Genomic DNA, 22,090 nt, shown 5'->3' with positions numbered 1-22,090 from the left:
CTCGAAGAATCCGTGATGTTCCAGAGCTGGGGCCCTAGACCAGGAGCCTCAGAAACTGGTCAGCCCCCAGCCGTGGAGGCGGATGGGCAGGGCTGGCTGACCTCTGGCTCGGGGCCACGAGGGCAAAGCTTCCAGCCTCAGGCGGAGGTTTAACTAGATGAAATTTTCCTTCCCTTCTACCTTGGGGACCCCATGACTAAATTGGGTCTCAGTGGCATCTCCAGGATAATTATACCAGAAAAGGGCCACTTTTAGTGAGTTCCCTTAAAACAAAATTTAACTAAAAAACTTCATTGTAAATTAGAAGCAAAATGTTTGATTGGGGCTTTATCCTCAAAAATTAAAGTTCAAATTAAGAAATGATAGGAAGTTTCTCACATGTTTAACAAAATTTGCAATCAAGTGTTGATCGAGGGAAGTCTCAGTTTCTCAATAAAAATGCCTGATTGCATTCCAGAGAGCCAGCTCCATGATGCTGACAGAGGCGCATTGTTGAGCCTCATCCAGAATAATAGAAGCCAAAGGGTTAGTTGAATTTCCCAAGGGTTTCTCAATGTTTCAAAATTTTACACATTCTCTTTAAGGAAACTCTGATATGGTCTTTATTTCCTCTTTTTCAGTTGCAAATTGGTCTCAGGATAAACTCCTTATACAGCCAAGGCTTTGCAGATGATGCTCTGACAGGACTCTCTCCTTATTCCTATCCCGAGTCATGAAATTTGTAGTTGCAGTCGGTGTTTGATTTGCATCCTATTCTCCTTGGATATTATGGGATGGTCAGCCTCAAACATGCCCTCTCCTGGTCTTGCTTTTCCTTCTCCCAGACCACCCTTCTCCCCTAACGCACTCTGGTCCAGATCCCTTGCTCACGCATCTCGTTGCTCAGCTCTGTCTGCATCCAGCTCCTTGGGGAGTGTTGGCAAGTTCAAGTGCGGGCTGATGGGCAGGCCTCCTGCTGGGGGCCCTGCTCTCCTGGAAGCCCACATGCCTGGGGAAGGGGCATTTAAGAAGCCTGCTGGCCAATAGCTGAAAGGTCTCAGACTGTGGAGAATGGGTGACTGAGCACCTACTGTGTGCTGGGACCATTGGTCCCTGGAGATGCAGGATGGTGTCTGGCCCCCAAAGCTTCTTGCGGCCAGCGTGCCTCACCTCTTTGCCTCTGGGGCTTGGGTAAGAAGAAACTTCTGGGGCAGAGCTTGATGCCACTCCGAGGGCAGGTGGGATATTCCGTACATGTTGCCTGCTTGGTGGCCCAGACTTGGACCAAAGGTGTGGTAGCATCAACACCCAAACACGACAGCCCCAAGGACCCATGTCCTCACTTGTGTAACCACGTTGCCTCCCGTTCTTGGGGCTCTTGCCTGGCCCAGGCACTGGGCATGCACCTTACATCTCTGTAGCCTCCTGTCATCCTCCCCGTGACCACAGGGGATGCCATGACTGTCCTTTACAGGTGAGGAAACAGACTCACTCAGCTGAAGAGAACTAGAGCTGGATTTCTAGCCTGCTCCTTCTGTCCCTGGGGCCCTGTGCTCACATACAGCCCTAGGGAGCCCAGACCTGTCCTCACATGGGTCTGTCCTCCAGCCTCCCAGGAAGTGACAGTGACAGGAGAACTTGTAGTGGCCCTGATGCCAGTGGGCAGGGGCCTTCAGTGGCAGACAGCTCTAGACCACTAGCAGGGTCAGCAGCAGGCCACGCGGCCGAGTCGAGGTCCTTATTGAAAGGGGCTGGCAGCTCTGAGCTGCAAAGCCACGAAAACGCCAGATCAGGTGGCTGCCAAGTTCCACTTCGCAACCCCACAAAGCCAAAGGCCCACCCAGACCAGCTGCTGCTTTGTAAAGATGGTGAGGAACTGGGGTTTTTTAAGCTCCTGGAACAAAGAGCTGAATGCCTCCATGGGTCTGAGAAAGGATCAAGAAGAAGCTGATGTCTCCGATGTGACCAGGAGCCAAAGCTTGTGGGACAGAACAAACCACAGTCCCTACAAATATGTGTTGAGGGTGTGCGTCAGGGGAGGGCCCACAACGAGAGGCAGCTGTGGGTCTCGTCCACCCGGGACGTGTTGGAGGCTGTCGTCTGTGACTGCAGTGGCTGGGGCCCCCTTGTTCATGGGGCTCTGGGGCACCTCCTGGGGGCATTCTCCTGGTGGCCTTCCCAGGGCAGGGCAGGGTGGCCTGGGAGGGGCTTCATCCAAATGCAGTCCTCCTCTGGGACCAGCCCCCTGGCCCCTGTTCTGCTCACAGTTGGTCCCACTGGACCTGCCCTTCTCCTGGGGAGGACGCAGTTTACAGGAGCTGAGCTTCATCGACATCCTAGAACCAAACTCTAAGAAGCATCTCTGATCAGAACCCGGCAGCAGCCCGAATGGGGGTTTAAGGCTCCTGTGCTGACCTTACAGAGGAGCAGAGGGTTCTCACGCCAGCCGGGGGCGGAGTGAGCAGGCCTGCGGGGCCCACACAAGGGCCTGCTGTTTTGGGAATCACTGGGGGCCGGCTCGACATCACAATGGGGCCTCTCAAGGGACAAAGCCCCCCTGGCTCAGCCAAGTGTCCCTGCTCACGTGGGCATCCACCCAAAGCATTTAAAATAATGTGATTTGGAAAAACAGATTTACAGTGACTTCCCCACTCTCTGTGACTCAGAGGCCTGTGTTCTGTCCCCATCGTCCCCAGTCATGGCAGCCTCCAAAAGCAGGGGCGCTGCAGGCAGACCTGGGGCTCCTGGTTGGGACCACTTTCGTCCCTCACAGCAACGTGGGGACAGTCCCAGTGCAGGCTCTACAGATGGGCCCTGAGAGGTGAGGTCCACTCAGAGCACTCAGCTTCCAGGACTTCCCTCAGCCCACACACTTTCTGTGAGAGCCTGCAAGGAGGCCGACACTTGGGAGGGGACCCCCAACAGCACTGGGTGCCCGGGGCTGCTGGGGTGCTGTACTTCTTCACTCAACCCCTGTGACAGCCATGCAGGGTGGGTAGCATTCAGATGAGGAATCAGAGGCCCAGAGAGGTTCAATGATTCACCCTAGGTCACACAGCAAGTAAGGGTGATTTCCAGGGGTCTGGTTACAGTGCACTGAAGTTACCTGTCATGTGCCACCTCTCACTGTGACGGGGTCTCTGTGCCTCTGAGAGCAGGGGGCACAGACATGCCAAGCAAGCCCTTCATGTCCACAACACTGACAACACTGAGAGACAATATTGAAGTTTCCAAATGACACAGAAAGGGTGTCGGGAAAACCCAGCCAGGAGCCCACCCTCCTGGGATGAGTGTCTGGCATGAGGGACTTTGCCAGGCAGAGAAGGCAGGAGGGCTTTCCTAGGCAGAGCGGGGAGTGACCCAGACAGGCAGTTGGGGAGGGGAGGGCTCAGGAGGTTAAGAGGCCCAGGAGCCCTGAAGGTGAGGCCGCAGCCTGGCATGTACCCAGGGGCACCTGTGGGGACTACCTGTGGGACGGTGGCAGCTGGCCAGGTGAGCGACGCTGTGGGTCTGGGCAGCAGCAGCAACGGGACAGGCAGACAGGCTGGGCTGGGGAGGGGACAGACTTGACCAGATGCTGGGGAACTGAGAGCCAGTGGAGGGGACTCTGCGGACCCCTGAGCCGCCCGAGTGTGCGCCTCTCTCAGTTCAGCTCCCTCGCCTGCAGAGCGGGAACAGCCATCCTGCCTCGTGGGCTGCTGGAGGATTCAAGGACTTGGGTCAGGTCAACCCAGACCGAGGAAGGCTGAGGACATGCCAGCTGCAGTCACCATTATGGGACTGAAGCAGGGAAAGGTCTAGAATGATCCTGAAGTTTCTACCCTGGGCAGACGATGGTGATTCACTCTGTGTTCAGGATTCATTAACCCCGTCGCTGACATTGTCATAAACTTGGATCGATAGTTTTGCTTTTCCTCAAAGAACTGAGAGTTTAACCGGCCATGTCAGAGGTTAAAGTGGCCCCATCTAGTAAACCAACTTCAGTCCCTTGGGAAGGAGGCCATTTCTGCCAGAGCCCTCTGACCGCTCAGTGAAGTGCACCATGAGGCCCGAGAGGGTCAGGGTCGTCTGACCAGACCCTTCGTACCCTCCATCACCTTGGCCTGAGCAGCCTCACCCCTCGGGGACAGCAGTGCTGGGAGGGAGCGGGGACGTTACCGATGAAGAACAGGGGGCCCCAGAGGCCCAGAGCCTCCTGCAGAGCACCCGGCAGGTTAGTGCTGGAGACGGGCCTCGGCCTCGGGCACCCTCCTCTGCCACCGCCCCCTCGGCTTCCTGCCCCTGCTGTCCTGCTCTTTCCCCAGGTTTACTGAGATACAATTGTCAGATAACATTGTATAAGGTTGAGGTGGACAACATTACTGATTTGGTGTCTGTATGTACTGTGAAATGATCACCACAATAGGTCTAGTTAACATCCATCCCCTCACATATTTACAGGTTTTTTTTTGCTTTGAACTTTTAAGAACTTTTAAGATCTACTCTCTTAGGAACTTTCGAATAAGTTTGTACCTTTTCAGCTCCTTTACCTAGTTCCCCCACCCCCTACTCCAACTCTGGCAACTACAGATCTGATCTCTGTGTCATGAGTTTGTTTTTTGGATTCTACACATAGTGAGATCACACAGTATTTTTCTCTCTCTCTGACTCATCTCACTTCGCATGAGGAAATCACTATCCCAAAGAGACTTCTGCACCCCATGCTCATTGCCGCATTTTTCACAATAGCCGAGACCTGGAAATGACCTACGTATCCTTGGACACATGAATGGATCATATGGTAGATCTATTCTTAATTTTTTGAGGACTCTGCATACTGTTTTCCATGGTGGCTGCACCAGTTTGCACTCCCCCCAGCAGTGTACGAGAGTTCTCTTCTCTCCACATCCTCTCCAACACTTGTTGTCTCCTGTCTTTCAATTATAGCCATTCTGACGAGTGTGAGGTGATATGTCATCGTAGTTTTGATTTGCATTTCCCTACTGAGTAGTGATGTTGAACACCTTTTCATGTACTTGTTGGCCATCTGTGTATCTTCTTCAGAGAAATGTCTTTTCAGATCTTTTGCCCATTTTTTGATTGGGTTGTGAGGTTTTTTCTGTTGAGATGTATGATGTATTGTATATTTTGGATATTAATCCCTTATCAGTTATTTGGTTTGCAAATATCTTCTCCCAATTGTGAGGTTGTATTTTTGTTTCGTTGATGGTTTCCTTTGCTGTACAGAAGCTTTTTAGTTTGATGTAGTCCCATTTGTTCATTCTTTCTATTGTTTCCCTTGCCTGGTCAGACATGACATGTGAAAATATGCTGTCAAGACTGATATCAAAGAGCGTACTGCCTATGTTTTCTTCTAGAAGTTTCATGGTTTCTGGCCTTACATTCGTCTTTAATCCATTTTGAGTTAATTTTGTGCATTGTGTAAGATGATGGTCTGCTTTCATTTTTTTGCTTGTGGCTGTCCAGTTTTCCCACACCATTTATGGAAGAGATTTTCCTTTCTCCATCGTATGTTCTTGGCTCCCTTGTCGAAAATTAGCTGTCCCTAGATGTGTGAGTTTAAATCTTGGCTCTCAGTTCTGTTCCATTGATCTCTGTGTCTTTTTTGGTGCCAGTACCATGCTATTTTGGTTACTATAGCTTTGTAGTCTGTTTTGAAATCAGAGAGTGTGATACCTCCAGCTTTGTTCTTTTTTATCAGGATTCCTTTGGCTATTCAAAGTCTTTTTTTTCCCATATAAATTTTAGGGTTATTTGTTCCATTTCTGTGAAAAATGTTGTTGGAACTTTGATAGGTGTTGCATTGAATCTGTAGATTGCTTTAGGAAGCGTGGACATTTTCACTATGTTTACTCTTCCAATACAAGAGCATGGAATATCTTTCCATTTCTTTGTGTCTTCTTCAATTTCCTTCAACAATGTTTTATCGTTTTCAGTGTACAGCTCTTTCACACCTTCGGTTAGTTTATTCCTAGGTATTTTATTCTTTTTGTTGCAATTGTAAATGGATTTGTTTTCTTAACTTTTCTTTCTGCTACTTTCTTGTTGGTATATAGAAACACAACTGAGTTTTGTATGTTGATTTTGTATCCTGCAACTTTACTGTGTCCATTTATTATTTCTAAAAGTTTTTAGTGGATTCTTTAGGGTTTTCTATATAGAAAATCATGTCATCTTCAAATAGTGACAGTTTCACTTCTTCGTTTCCAATTTGGATCACTTTTCTTTCTTTTTCTTGCGTGATTGCTCTGGAGAAGACTTCCAATACTATGTTAGATAAGAGTGTTGAAAGTGGGCATCCTTGTCTGGTTCCTGTTCTTAAAGGGATAGCTTTCAGTTCTTGTCCACTGACAATGATATTAGCTGTGGGTTTGTCACAGCTAATATGGGCTTTATTATTTTGAGGTACTTTCCTTCTATAGCTATTTTCTTCAGAGTCTCTATCTTAAACGGATGCTGTATCTTGTCAAATGCTTTCTCTGCATGTATTGAGATGATCATGTGATTTTTAGTCTTCATTTTGTTAATGTGGTGTATCATGTTGATTGATTTGTGCATGTTGAACCATCCCTTGCATCCCTGGAACAAATCCCACTTGATCATGGTGTATGATCCCTTTAACGTATTGTTGTATTTGATTTGCTAGCATTTTGTTGAGGATTTTTTCTTCAATGTTCATCAGTGATATTGGCCTGTAATTTTCTTGTCTGGTTTTGGTATCAGGGTAATGTTGGCTTCATAGAATGGGGCAGGAAGCTTCCCTTCTCTTCAATTTTTGGAAGAGTTTGAGAAGGATAGGGATTAAGTGTTCTTTGAACATTTGGTAGAATTCACCAGGGAAGCTGTCTGGTCCTGCACTTTTATTTTTGGAGGAGGTTTTGATTACTGTTTCCGTCTCCTTACTGGTTATTGGTCTATTCAAATTCTCTATTACTTCTTGATTCTATTTTGGAAGGTTGTATGATTCTAAGAATTTATCCATTTCTTCTAGATGATGCAATTTGTTAGTGTATAGCTTTTCATAATATTCTCTTATAATCTTTTGTATTTCTGAGATGTCTGTTGTTATTTCTCCTTTTTCATTTCTGAATTTCTTTCTTTTTTTCTTCTCCCCAAAGCCCGCCAGTACATAGTTGTATATTCTAGTTGTAGGTCCCTCTGGTTCTGCTATGTGGGATGCCACTTCAGCATGGCTTGATGAGGAATGTTAGGTCCATGCCCGGGATCTGAACCAGTGAAACCCTGGGCCACCAAAGCAGAGTGCACAAACTTAATCACTCAACCACGGGGCCAGCCCCCTCATATTATTCATTTGAGCCTTCTTTCATATTTCTTGCTGAGTCTAGCTAAAGGTTTGTCAATTTTGTTTATCTTTTCAAAGAACCAGCTCATGGTTTCATTGATTTTTTTCTAATTCTTTTTAGTCTCTATATCATTTATTTCTGCTCTGATTTTTATTATTTCCTTCCTTCTCCAGATTTTGGGTTTTGGTTGATCTTCTTTTCCAGTTCCTTTAGGTGCACTGTTAGAGACTTTTCTCGTTTGTTGAGGTGGGTCTGTACTGCTATAAACTTACCTCTTAGAACCACTTTTGCTGTATCCCATAGGTTTGGTCTTGTTGTATTTTCATTTTCAATTGTTCCCAGGTATTTTTGGATTTCTCCTTTGATTTCTTCATTGGCTCAATCAATGTTCAGTAGCATTTTGTTTATTTCCCATATTTTGGTGGCTTTTCTGATTTTCTTCCTGTAGTTGATTTCTATTTTCATACTCTGGTTGTCAGAAAAGATGCTCAGTATTATTTTAATCTTCTTACACTTACTGAGACTTGTTTTGTGGCCTAATATGTGATCAATCCTGGAAGATGTTCCATGTGTATTTGAAGAGAATGTGTATTCTGTGGGTTTTGGATGGAATGTTCTATATATCTCTCTACTAAGAGCATCTGGTCTAGTGTGTCATTTAAGGTCAATGTTTCCTTATGGATCTTTGTTTGGATGGTCTATCCACTGGTGTAAGTGGCATGTTAAAATCCCCTCCTATTATTGTGTTACTGTCTATTTCTTCTTTTATGTCTGTTAATAATTGCTTTATATATTTAGGTGCTCCTATGTTGGGTGCATAGATATTTACAAGTGTTAGATCCTCTTGCTGAATTGTTCCCTTTCTCATTATGTAGTGCCCTTCTTTGTCTCTTTTTACTGTTTTTGTTTTAAAGTCTATTTTGTCTGATATACATATTACCCCAGCTTTCTTTTCACTGCCATTTGCATGGAGTATCTTTCTCTATCCCTTCACTTTCAGTTTGTGAGTGTCTTTTGGTGTGAAGCATGCGTCTCATATGCAGCGTATATATATGGGCTTTGTTTTTATCCAGTCAGCCAGCTTTCTGCTTTTAGTTGGAGCATTTAGTCATTGACATTTAAAGTAGCTATTGACAAATATGTACTTATTGCAAACTTGTTACTTTTTTCTGGGTATTTTAGTAGTTCTTCTCTGTTCCTTTCTTCTTCTCTTGCTCTCTTCATTTGTGGTTTGATAACTTTCTTTAGAATTCTGTTTGGGTTCCTTTCTCTTATTTATTTGTGTATTTATTATAGTTTCCTGGTTTGTGATTACCATGAGGTTCATATATAATAATCTAAGAATATATCAATCTATATTGACTTGATGGTCTCTTTAGTTTGACCTCTTTCTAAAAGCTCTACTCTCTTACTTCTCTCTTCTCACATTTTATGTTTTTGATACCATATCTAACCTCTTATTTTCTGTGTGTGTGCCTTTTACCATCTTATCATTGAAATAGGTAACATTAGCACTTTGGTCTTTTGACCTTCATTTTATCTTCATAGGTGGTCGATCTGCTACCATTACTATATTTTTGCCTTTACCAGTGAGTTTATTGCCTTTTTTTTTTTTTTTTTGTAATTTTACTATTTCTGTTTGTGGTCTACTCTTTCCCACTTAAATAAGTCCCTTTAGCATTTCTTGTAAAACTGGTTTCCTGGTGGTAAACTCCTTTAGTTTTTGCTTTTCTGGGAAACTGTTTATCTCTCCTTCCATTCTGAACCTTCCATTCATAACCTTGCCAGGTGGAGTATTCTTGGCTGTAGGTTTTTTCCTTTCAGCACTTTAAATACATCATGCCACTCCCTTGTAGCCTGTAATATTTTTGCTGAGAAGTCAGCTGATAGACTTATGGGGTTTCCTTTGTATGTCACTTGTTGCCTTTTTGTTGCCACATTTAGGATTCTCTCTTTACCTTTAATTTTGGACATTTTAATTATAGTGTGCCTTGGTGTGGGCCTCTTCGGATTTATCTTGTTTGGTGCTCTCTCTTATTCCTGTACCTGGATGTCTGTTTCCTTACTTAGGTTAGGAAAGTTTTCAGCTATTATTTGCTCAAACAGACTCTCTGCCCCGTGGTCTCTCTCTTCTCCTTCTGGGACACCTAAATTCGAATGTTAGTGCACTTGATGTTTCCCAAAGTTCCCTCAGACTATTTTTGTTCTTTTTCATTGTTTTTTCTTTTATCTGTTCAGCTTGGGACATTTCCTCTAATCTTTTGTCCAGCTCGTTGCTATGTTCTTCTGTATCATCTACTCTGCTATTGAGTCCCTGTAGTGAATTTTTCATTTTCAGTATTGTATTCTTCATTTCTGATTGGTTCTTTTTTATATTTTCCAGTTCTTTGTTGATGTTCTCACTGAGTTCATCCATTCTTCTCCCAAGATCTGTGAGCACCCTCATGACTTCTTGTTTGAACTTTTTGTCAAGGAGATTGTTTATTTCTGTTTTGTTTAGTTCTTTTTCTGGTGTTTTGTCCTGTTCCCTTGCTTGGAATGTACTCCTTTGCCTCCTCATTTTGCCTCTTTCTCTGTGCTTATATCTATGCATTAGGTTAGTCAGCTACATCTCCTGCTTTTGGAGAAGTAGCCTTATGTAAGAAATGCCTTATGAGGCCTAGCAGTGTACTTCCCTCTTGTCACCAGTTCCTAATGTTCCAGGAGTGACCCCTGTGTGAGCTACATATTTTCTTCTGTTGTGGCAGGGTTGCTCTTCCTGCAGGTGCCCAGGGAGTCTAGGCTCTCTCGCATGGCACAGCCGGATGTAGCTTCTATGGACCCTTCAGTCACTTTATTAGGTTTGCTGGGAGCCCCAGCCCAGGTGGCTGCAAGGTCTAATAGGACATCCCTGTTGCAGTTTTTCTGTTAAGTGAGTAGGCCCCCAGTGTGTCTGGTTACTAGGCTCATGGGCTTACAGTTGCTGTAGGTCTCTGGCCTGCAAGGCTGTTGTCAGCTCTCTTAGGATTTCAGCTGAGTGGGGCCAGCCCCAGGCACTGGAGCACCCAACTTGTTCTCGTTTTGGAAGGTGGGGTCAATCCTCTATGGAAGTGTTTGAGAAGAACAGTTCTTCTGTCACTGATATGCCCCACTGCCCACAGGTGCACACATATTGTCAACACAGTCCTGGCTGTGCTCACGTCCTGAACCCCTGAAGCAGGCCCAGTCTCCCCACTGCAGAGGCCCCCAGACACTCCACATGCTCTTGACACACACCTTGCCCTTCAGAGGAAGACCCACTCACCAACCTGCAGAGGATCCAGGCACCCAGGCTATGTAGGCCAACAAGTTGCCAGAGGGCTTGCTGTTGGATGGGGCCAGTCTCGAGTGTGGGCTGCCTGTCCTACCTGAACTGGATTAAATTGGGACTCCAGTGGGTGGGACAGACCTTGGGCTAACATGCCAGAGGAAGAACACCAATGGCATCTGCCAGCATATGAGTCAGCACAACTAAAGTAGGTCACAATAATGGCTCTTGCTAATGTCTCAGTCCCTGGAGAGGTCTCACCTCCCACTGAGATGTGCCCAGAGCCTATCAGGCGAGTCTCTCTTCAAAAAAGGACTGTGCAGCTTTATTCCTGTTGATTTTAGATTACTTTCCAAAATGGGTGAATTTGTGTATGGGCCCTTTGGGGGCTAGCTTTTTTCCACTTATGTCCCGTAGCTTTTCTGGGGGTATTCCCTGTTGTAGTTAATAGCCAGCAAATTCAGATATTATGAGACTTATCTCAGTTGTGCTGAGTCCAAAGGATGTTCATAGCAGTAATGCTCCCTGATTCAGGTCCCCCACTCCTTCAAGGAATGCTGTGTACCTTAGGGTTGCTCCCAGCTGGCCATGCAGCTCTGTGGCTTGTGAAGGTAGCTTTTTTCTCTCCAGAAAGGACTTTCTGCCTCTTCCACCTCAGTCAGGACAGTCCCTTGTTGCAGAGGTTCTTTTTATCCAGTTTTCAGTTCTCACTCAGGGGTAATTGTTCCACGAATAGTTGTAACTTGGTTGTGTTCATGGGAGAATGTGAGTTCAGAGTCTCCTATTTGGCCATCTTGACATCAACCTGGCCAGACTGTTTTCTAAGCATTTTCCTACATATTACCTTAGATTGAGTTTTGAGCTCTTAAGGGAAGAATTTGAGGTGCAGAAGTTTAGCCTGGAGAAAATGACTGAGTATCAAGATGTGTGATGAGTGATAACTGAGTTCAGCACAGGATGGTCTTGTTCAAGATTTCCCTCCCACCCAGCCATCCAGCACACTCAACGTAAGTCTATTTGAATTCCTCAGAATAGATTTCTGGTGTCCTCTGCACATTGAGTCAGAGGATTTCAGTGTATGCTCAGAGGGGTAAGAGGATGTATGGAAATGGTTCAGGGTTTCTAGAAACAGTGACATATCTCCCCCATCTGGTGAACTTGAAGAAATTACTAAGCCACCTGTGCTTCAATATTGTCATCTGTTGGAAATCTCTGGCCATCCTCAAAAGGGGCTCTTTTAAGACTGGACAGCCGGCAAGTATTTCTAACTGCAAACTATTTCTTTTGGAGGAGAGCTGGGTTTCTGTCAGAATCATCAACTTCTCCCTCACAGCAGATACTCCCTCATTCACTAAACTGAACAGGGACTATTTGAGGAGTGCTCCTGCCCCCTGGTGGTTGTAACTGTAACTTTTTAACAGATTTAATGAGGTTAAATAACAAACTGCACACATTTAAGTCATATACTTTGGTAAGATTTGTCATATGTGTACACTGTTGGACCGTCACCACAACCAAGACACTGAATTTATCTATTACCCCAAAAGTTCCCTTGTGCCTCTTTGTAATCCTCCTCTTACCCCGCCTCACCCTCTCCTATGCCCAGGTAACCAATGATTTACTTCTGTTACTATAGATTAGCTTGTACTTTCTAGAATTTTATATACATGGAATCATACAATATGTGTTCATTTTGTGTGGCTTCTTTCAGTCAACATCATTATTTGGAGATGCATCTGTGTTGTGTGTGTATCAACAGTTGATTCCTTTTTATTGCTGAGTAATATCTTTATCTGTCTAGACCACAATCTGTGTCTACATTCACCTGTTGAGATACATTTGCGTTATTCCCAGTTGTTGTCTATTACACATAAAGCTGTTTTGAATATTTCTATGAAAGTCTTGATAAAGGCAAGGGCTTTCGTGTCTCTTGGATACAAACCTAAGAAGGGAATGGCCAGGGTATATGGGTAAGTGTATCTTTAACATTTTAAAAACCTACCAAATTCTTTTCCAAAGTGGCTGTGACATTTTACATTCCCCCAGCAACATCTGAGAGTTTCACTTGTCCCATATCTTCACCAACATTTGGTATAAGAATTTGTAATGTTAATTTTGGTATAACATTTGGTATAAGAATTTTAATTTTTAGATTCTAATAGGGGTGTAGTGGTTTTCATTTGCCTTTCCCTAATGATTGAGAAGCATCTTTTCATTTTTAACAGGGCACAAGCATTCCAATTTCTCCACATCCTTTCCAACTCTTATTTATTGTATTTTGACACTAGTCATCCTAGTGGGTGTGAGATGGTATCTCATTGTGGTTTTGATTTACATTTCCCTAATGATTAGCGATGTTGAGCATCTTTTCGTGTGCTCAAAAGACATTTGTATGTCTTCTTTGGAGAAATGTCTGTTCAAGTCTTTTGCCCACTTTTCAGTTGGGTTGTTTGGCTTTTCATTGTTGAGTTTTAGGAATCCTGTCTATATTCTGGATATTAACCCATTATCAGATATATGGTTGGCAAATATTTTCTCTCATCTTGGTGGTTGCCTTTTCACTGTATTGATTGTGCCTTTGGATGCACAAAATTTTAAAAGTTTTATGAAGTCCTGTTTGTCTAGTTTTTCTTCTGTTGCCTGTGCATTTGGCTTTCTATCCAAGACATTATGCTAAATCCCATGTTGTGAAGATTTTGTCCTGTGTTTTCTTTTAAGAATTTTATGGATTTAGGACCCTGACTCATTTTGAATTAATTTTTATATATGGTGTTAGGTAAGAGATTAACTTAATTGTTTTGCATGTGGATATCCAGTTTTCCCAGCACCATGTGTTGAAAAGACTGTCTTTTCCTCATTGAATGGTCTTAGCACTTGTCAAAAATCATTTGACCATATAAAACAGGGTTTATTTCCAGGCACTGTTTTCTATTCCGTTGGTCTACGTGTCTGCCTTTATGACAGTGCCACAGTGTTTGATGAATAGCTTAGTAGTAAGTTTTGAAATCAGGAAATATGAGTCTTCCAGCTTTATTATTCTTTTTGAAGATTGTTTTGGCTATTTGGGTTCCCTTGAGATTCCTTATGAGTTTTTTGATGGATTTTTCTATTTCTACAAAAAAAGGCATTGGTATTTTGACAGGGATTGCATGGAATCTGTAGATCTCTTTGGGCAGTATTGACATATTAATAATATTAAGTCTCCCAACCCGTGACCATGGGACGTATTTCCATAATTTATGTCTTTAATTTCTTTCACTATGTTCTGTAGTTTTCAGAATACTAGTCTTTAACTTCCTTTGTTAAATTAACTTCTAAGTGTTTTATTCTTTTTAATCCTATTTTAAGTGGAATTGTTTTCATAATTTATTTTTGATTGTTTGTTTTTCATGTATAAAAATAAATGGTAGCTAAGTTGGAACAGAAGAAAGAAAATTATCTCTCTTTGCAGACCAAATGATCTTATATGTAGAAAATTCTAAAGATTTCACAACAAACTCTTCAAGTAATGAATTCAGCAAAATAGCAGGATACAAAGTCAACAGATAGTCAGTTGCACTGTTGGTGGGAATGTAAAATAGTACAACCACTGTGGAAGATAGTATGGGATTTCTTCAAAAATTTAAAAGTAGAATTACCACATGCTTCAGCAATTCCAATTCTGGGCACATACCCAAAATAATTGAAAGCAGGGTCTTTAAGAGTTGTTTGTACACCTATGTTCAAAGCAGCATTATTCACAGTAGCTATAATGTGGAAGCAACCCAAATGTCCATCAACAGATGAGTAAATAAGCAAAATTTGGTCTATACATATAATAGAATATTATTCAGCCTTAAAAAGGAAGGAAATTCTGACAAGTGCTGTAACATAGATGATTCTGAGGACATTATGCTTAGTGAAAACCAGTCAGAAAAACCAAGCACTGTATGATTCAACTTATGTAAGGTCCTTAGAGTAGTCAGAATCATAGCAACAATTGTAGCATGGTGGTTTCCAGGGTCTAGGGGAGGAGGGAATGGGGAGCTGTTGTTTAATTGGTATGGAGTTTCAGTTTTCCAAGATGAAAAGAGTTCTATAGATGGACACTGGTGATGATTGCATAGCATTATGAATGCATTTAATACCACTGAACTGTGTTCTTAAAAACGGTTAAGATGGTGAATTTTATGGTATACATGTTTTATCACAAGTTTAAATTTTGTAAAGATGAAGAACAAGGGCAATGAATAGAAAATGGAATATGGTAGATATTAATCCACTTATATCAATAATCACTTTAAACGTCAAGGCCCAAATACACCCATTAAAAGACAGAAATTGTCCATAGATTGCTGGGAAGATGGCAGCACAGGAAGACTCTGAACTCACCTCCTCCCCGAGACACAACAGATTCATAACCACCTGTGGAACAATAACCCCTGAGAGAGAACCAGAAACTGGATAAAAAGAACCCCCACAAAGGGCAACACTGACTGAAGTGGAAGAGGCAGAAACAACCCTCTGCTGAGGAGAAAACTATATTCTACCCACGGCACTCCATTGCAGGGAAGAATCCTAAGTTATGAAGCTTTTCCTGGAGGAGGAGGAGATCTCAGTGGGGGAGCTAGGCCAAAATACGCAGCTTTTGAATTCAGCACAACTCAGATGATGTCATAATACCTGGCATTGCTGGCTTTTAAAACTAGTGGAGAACACTCCCAGAAAAGCTACAACCATAAGAGAAAGAAAATTCTGTTCTTAAATGGCCCATGGACAAATTCACCCATTCTGGAAGTCAACACAAAGTCATCAGAAAGAAAGGTGCACAGTCTTTGGTAAAAGAGACTCACTTGATAAGCTCTGAGTGCATCTCAGCAAGGCAGGAGGCAGCTGGGCCCACCTCCCCAGGGACTGAGACACAAGTGGCAGCCATCACTGTGCACTAGAACAGGTGTGCTGACACAGACAATGGCAGACGCCATTGGATTTCTTCCTCTGGCCTGTTAGCACAGGGGGTTGCCTCATCCACTAGAGCACTGATTTAATCTAGCTTCGTCAGGGTAGGCAGCCCACCCTAGGGACTGGTAAGCCCATGTAGAATGTGTGGGCCCAAGTAGGAAATGTGTGGTGACCTCTGCAGCCAGGTGAGAGAGTCCACTTTGTGGGGCAGGGTATGCATGTGGGGCATGACTGCATTGGCAGTGTGTGTTGGTCATGGTTGGTGCACGTGGGCTACAGCAGATTTGTACTGCTGCCCTTCCCAAATAGCCACATAGGGGATCTGCCCCACCTTCCAAAGCCTTTAACAATGGGGTGCTGCCAAGCCTGGGGCCAGCCCCACCCAGTCATACTACTGAGAGAGCTGAGAACAGCCTTAAGGCCAGAAGCCCACAGCAGTTGTCAGCCCCTGAAAGTAGCAACCAGCCATGCTGGGGGCCTGATTCACTTAACAGCAAAAGAACAGCAGGTGTGTGCAATCAGCTGTGCTAGGGCTCCCCCTCCCCCACCCAATAAAGTGACTAAAGTGACTGTAGCAGCTGCACACAGCTGAGACTTACAACGAGCCAGTTCAGGGACCAACCAGCCTATTGGTGCACCTGCAGCAAGAACAGCCCTGACACAACAGGAGGGCACATGTAGCCCACAGAGAGGACACTCCTGGAATATTGGGAACTGGTGATGAGAGGGAAGCACACTGCTGGGCCTCATAGGTCGTCTCTTATATAAGGCCACATCTCCAAGATTGGGAGACATAGCTGATCTACCTAATACATAGACGTGAACACAGAGAAATAGACAACATGAGGAGACAAAGGAATATGTTCCAAATCAGGGAACAGGACAAATTCTCTGAAAAAGAACTAAAGGAAACAGAGGCAAACAATCTACCTGATAATGGGTAAAAAGTAATAGTAATAAGGAGCTCATTGATCTTGGGAGAAGAATAGATGAACACAGTGAGAACTTCAACAAACAATTGGAAAATACAAAAAGGAGCCAATTGGAATCGAAGGATACATTATGGGAAATGAAAAAATCACTGGAGGGAATCAACAGCAGAATGTCTGACACAGAGAATGGGTCAGTAAACTGGACAAAAGAGTAGAGGAAATCACCCAAGCTGAACAGAAAAAGGAAAAGAATGGAAAAAAATGAGGACAGTCTGGGGCTGGCCCGGTGGTGTAGTGGTTCAGTTTGGCACACTCTGCTTTGGTGACCCTGGGTTGTGGGTTCAGATCCCAGGAGTGGACCTACACCACTCATCAAGCTATGCTGTGGCTGTGACCCACATATAAAATACAGGAAGTTGGGTGTGGATGTTACCTCAGGGCCACTTTTCCACAAGCAAAAAGAGGAAGATTGGCAACAGGTGTTAGCTCAGGGCCAATCTCCTAGCACCAGCTTTGAGTACAAATAGAAAGTCTAGCTCCTTCAAAATATTCCTCACTAAAAAAAATAAAATAAAATGAAGACAGTTTAAGGGACCTCTGGGACAACATCAAGAGTACTAACCCCTGTATTATAGGTGTCCCAGGAGAAGAGAGAGACATAGGGGCAGAGGATCTATTTGAAGAAATAATAGCTGAAAACTTTCCTAACCTAAGGAAACAGACAGACAACCAGGTGTGGGAAGCACAGAGAGCACCAAACAGGATGAAGTCAAAGAGGCCCACACCGAGACACATAATTGAAGTGTCAAGACTTACAGATAAAGAGAGAATCCTAAAAGCTGCAAAGGAAACACAACAAGTGACATACAAAGGAAACCATAAGGCTATCAGCTGACTTCTCATCAGAAACACTTTACAGCCTAGTTTTTGTGTATGGAGAAAGATAATGGTCTACTTTCATTCTTTTGCATGTGGCTGTTCAGTTTTCCCAACACTATTATCAAAGAGAATTTCCTTTCTCCATAGTATGTTTTTAGCTCCTTTGTCAAAGATTAGCTGTCCATAGATGTGTGGTTTTATTTCTGGGCTTTCAATTTGTTCCATTGATCTGTGTGTCTGTTTTTTGTGCCAGTACCATGCTGTTTTGATTGCTATAGCTTTGTAATATATTTTGAAGTCAAGGCTTGTAATGCCTGCAGCTTTGTTATTTTTTCAAATTTTTCTCAGGATTGCTTTAGCTATTCAGGGTCTTTTGTTGCCTCATATAAATTTTAGAATTTTTTGTTCTATTTCCATGAAAAATGTCATTGGGATTCTGATTGAGGTTGCATTGAATCTGTAGATTGCTTTAGGTAGTATAAACATTTTAACTATATTTATTCTTCCAATCCATGTGCATGGACTATCTTTACGTTTATGTCATCATCGATTTGTTTCATAATGTCTTATAGTTTTGATTGTAGAGGTGTTTCACCTCCTTGGTTAAATTTATTCCTAGATATTTTATTCTTTTTGTTGCGATTGAAATTAGGATTGTATTCTTGAGTTCTCTTTCTGTTAGTTCGTTATTAGAATATAGAAATGAAACAGATTTTTGTAAGTTGATTTTGTACCCTGCAACTTTGCTGCAGTTGTTGATTATTTCTAATAGTTTTCTGATGCATTCCTGAGTGTTTTCTTTATATAAAATCATGTCATCTGCAAACAGCGAGAGTTTCACTTCTTCATTGCCTATTTGGATTCCTTTTATTTCTTTTTCTTGCCTAAATACTCTGGCCAGTAGCTCCAGTACTATGTTGAATAAGAGTGGTGAGAGTGGGCACCCTTGTCTTGTTCCTGTTCTCAGAAGGCTGGTTTTCAGTTTTTCCCCATTGAGTATGATATCGGCTGTGGGGTTGTCATATATGGCCTTTATCAGGTTGAGGTACTTTCCTTCCATGCCCATTTTATTGACAGTTTTTATCATAAATGGCTGTTGAATCTTGTCAAATGCTTACTCTGCATCTGTTGAGATGATCATGTGATTTTTATTCCTCATTTTTTTAATGTAGTGTATCACATTGATTGATTTGCAGTTGTTGAACCATCCCTGTGTCCCTGGTATAAATGCCATTTGATCATGGTGTATGATCATTTTAATATATTGCTACATTCTTTTTGCCAATATTTGTTCAGGATTTTTGCATCTATGTTCATCAGTGATATTAGCCTGTAATTCTCCTTCTTTGTGTTGTCTTTGTCTGGCTTTGGGAACAGGGTGATGTTAGCCTTGTAAAATGAGTTAGGAATTGTTTGAGAAGGATAGCTATTAAGTATTCTTTGAATGTTTGGTATCATTCACCAGAGAAGCCATATTGTCCCAGACTATTATTTATTTTTTTAGGAGGTTTTTGATTACTGTTTCAATCTGTTTACTTGTGCTTGGTCCATTCAGATTATTTCTTCTTGATTCAGTTTTGGGAGGTTGTATGAGTCTAAGAATTTATCCATTTCTTCTAGGTTGTCCAGTTTGTTGGCTTATGGTTTTTCACAGTATTCTCTTATAATCCTTTGTGTTTCTGTGGTATCTATTGTAACTTCTCTTCTTTCATTTCTAATTTTATGTATTTGAGCCTTCTCTCTTTTTTTCTTAGTGAGTCTGGCTAATGGTTTGTCAATTTTGTTTATCTTCTCAAAGAACCAGCGCTTAGTTTCATTGATCCTTTCTACTCTTTTGTTGGGTTCTATTTAATTTATTCCTGCTCTAATTTTTATTATTTCCCTCCTTCTGCTGACTTTGGGCTGTGTTTATTCTTCTTTTTCTAGTTCTGTTGGTTGTAGCTTGAGATTGCTTATTTGAGATTTTTGGCTAAAACTCTGCACTGAGTTTCTCTTGCAGGATTCACACTGCACTAACGCATGTTGCCAATCTCCCTCTCTTTAAGGCCAGATGGGCTCATTCAGTGCTCCACTGGTATGGCCACTGAACAGTTAGTTATATTTGTTCTTTCTTTGGGTCTAGAGGAAGTCACATCACATACAGATGCCCTGACTAAATTTAGTCAACAAGCCCTTAATGATAGCCAAGCAGGAATAGGCTTATTAAATCCTAAATGTTGCAAATGAAGAAGGCTATCCTTCAAAATAGAATGACCTTAGATATTCTTACAGCATTCCAAGGTGGCACATGTACAATCATTCAAACTGAGTGCTGTGTTTTTATACCTGACAACTCTTCCCATGTGTGATCTCTGCTAAAGCACATAAAAGCAGGTGAATGTCTTGAATGAACCCTTTACAATTGTAAACAATGTGAGCATGATGAGTCACATAAAGTACATGTACAATATTTGTGCAATGATCTAAAATTAATTCAAAATTATATAACCTATGAGATGCTTCCTCTGTTAATATTCTTACCCCTAGGCTTGCCCACTATATCCAATTATTTGCCCCAAATGTGGACACCTGGGCAAATAAATGTGATAAAAGCTTAGCACCAAGGGACATGATGGATGTAGGGCAGGCAGCAACCACCCTGGCAATGAGGGACAATATTTTGATCAGCAATGCTTTCTGCTGAAAGATTATAGATAAAAAGGGGGAAAACGATAAATAAATGACAAGCAATAGGATATATTGGAGTATCTGTGGAAGCCATTTCGTGGGAAATTAATTTAGCCTGAACTTGTTTTTCCAAAAGGGCCTGATGTGGCCGTTGATCATGCATTGTATATCCGCTTTAAGTATTTACTATGTACCAAAGACAAGAATAATGCCTTTAAAGATAAGGATCTAACTTTCCCTCATTGGCATTTTCTTAAGGATAAGCATCTCTCCCTAGCCTGGGGAATGATTGCTGGTCTGCTATGCTCACCTTGTGACCACCCACCTTGACACCACTGACCTGCTGTACACATGGAATTGCTGTGCTGCCAAAGCAATCTCATGACTATTGTAAAAGGGACATTCTAATCCTGTGTGATACATGCTCTCTGATGGTATATGACCACTCTGTACACCCCTACTTCTTTGGAGTGCTCCATTCTTTTGTGGAAGGACTCTCATGGGCTACATGGTCCTCAGAATTGGCTCATAATAAACTCACCCCATTTTGTACTTATAGATTGGTTATGGATTATTTGCATCAACAGTATCATAATGTTTATTCATTATACAGAACATAAATATATTGATTCATTCAACAAATATTTCAAGAAAGCCCACTATGGCTAAGGCCCTGTGCCAGGCTCTGGAACATTTCTCTAGGAGTGGAACAGTCACAGAATCTGGACTTTGGTGTTAGGAGGAACCTGTAGTCTGAATTCTGCATTTCCTGATGAGCAGATGGCTCAGAGAAGTGCAGCGACCTGGCTGGCCATGGAGCTCGGCAGTGGCCGGGCCAGGGCTGTCACTGCAGGTCAGCTCTGGGTGCATCCAGATATGCCACAGGCTCTTCTAGGAAAGGCTTGTGGGTAAAGTTGTTCACAGATATTATGATGTGAAAAAAATACTTGAAGTAAGTATATTTAAACATATATATTTATATTTATATGTCTGACTGTGGAAAGGTCTGGAAGAACAAACCAGAGGAAGGTAGCAACGATTACCTCTGGATCACGGGTTATTTTGTTGATCTGTATTTTGTTAATTTTTCCACCATGGATTATTTGTATAATAAGTGACAGAAATAAAAAGAGTGGTTTGCTCCTGCATCCTTGAGCCTTCTCCTCATTGCATCCTGTGTCACTTAGGATAAGGCAGGCTGTGTGGTGGTAGCTGCACAGGTGTATTTCTCACTCATGGTACCTTCCAGATGGATCGATGGGAGACCCTGTTCCATAGTCACTGGAGGGTGCACACTGGTGGAGGCTCCACTTTCTTGTGGCATCATCTGGAAGGAGTGACTTCCTCTGTTGCCAGTTGCCCTCCAGGAAAAGAGAGAATGGAGACTCGTCCTTGCACTCTCCACTGCCCTTGCCTCAAGGCAGCATGGGCGCTTCTACTCAAACTTCATTGGCCAGAACCAGTCACGTGGCCCCACTTAACTTCAGGGGAGCTGGGAGGTCTAGTCTTCTGTTTGCTCCAGAAGGAAGGGAGAAGGGGATCTTGGTGCGTAGTGGTGACTCCCCCACGTTTGCTGTTCCCCACTGAGTTACCATAAGTGAAACACCCTACAGCTGGCTGGGGCTCAGTGCAAATGAGGTGGGACCTTGATGCCTGACAAACAGTAGGCAGATTTCACCAGACAATACATCTAAAGTAGCCTAGAGATATTCATGTTTAGACAGATACCTTTTAAAGTTCACACTGTGACATGTGTAAGTCTCTGGCTAACTGTCAATTTAGCTAAGTTCAGTTTGTTGGTGGTGTTTTAATAATAATAATGTCACCTGGCCTGTCTAGCAAAACACTCCGGATCTCTCAGGGTCCTTTTCACACTCTCCAGGACCCACAGGCACAGCGGTCAATAGGGTGGAGAACCACAGTCCCATAAGATAGTTCTTTCACGGTAATAACTACGACCATTCCAAGACGTGGTACGTGAGTGCACAGCCTGTGGTCTCTTGCTGGAAACTTCTCTATTTCATGGAGCATCTTTTTCTTGGTGCCATATGTCATGTTGACCCCAGGGCCTCCCTACTGAAAGGGCTACTGCTTTTGTGTAA

The sequence above is a fragment of the Equus caballus genome, chromosome 15, assembly GCF_041296265.1.
Source record: "Equus caballus isolate H_3958 breed thoroughbred chromosome 15, TB-T2T, whole genome shotgun sequence".
In the NCBI taxonomy this organism is placed as follows: Eukaryota; Metazoa; Chordata; class Mammalia; order Perissodactyla; family Equidae; genus Equus; species Equus caballus.
Note: the sequence above shows the minus strand (reverse complement) of the source record.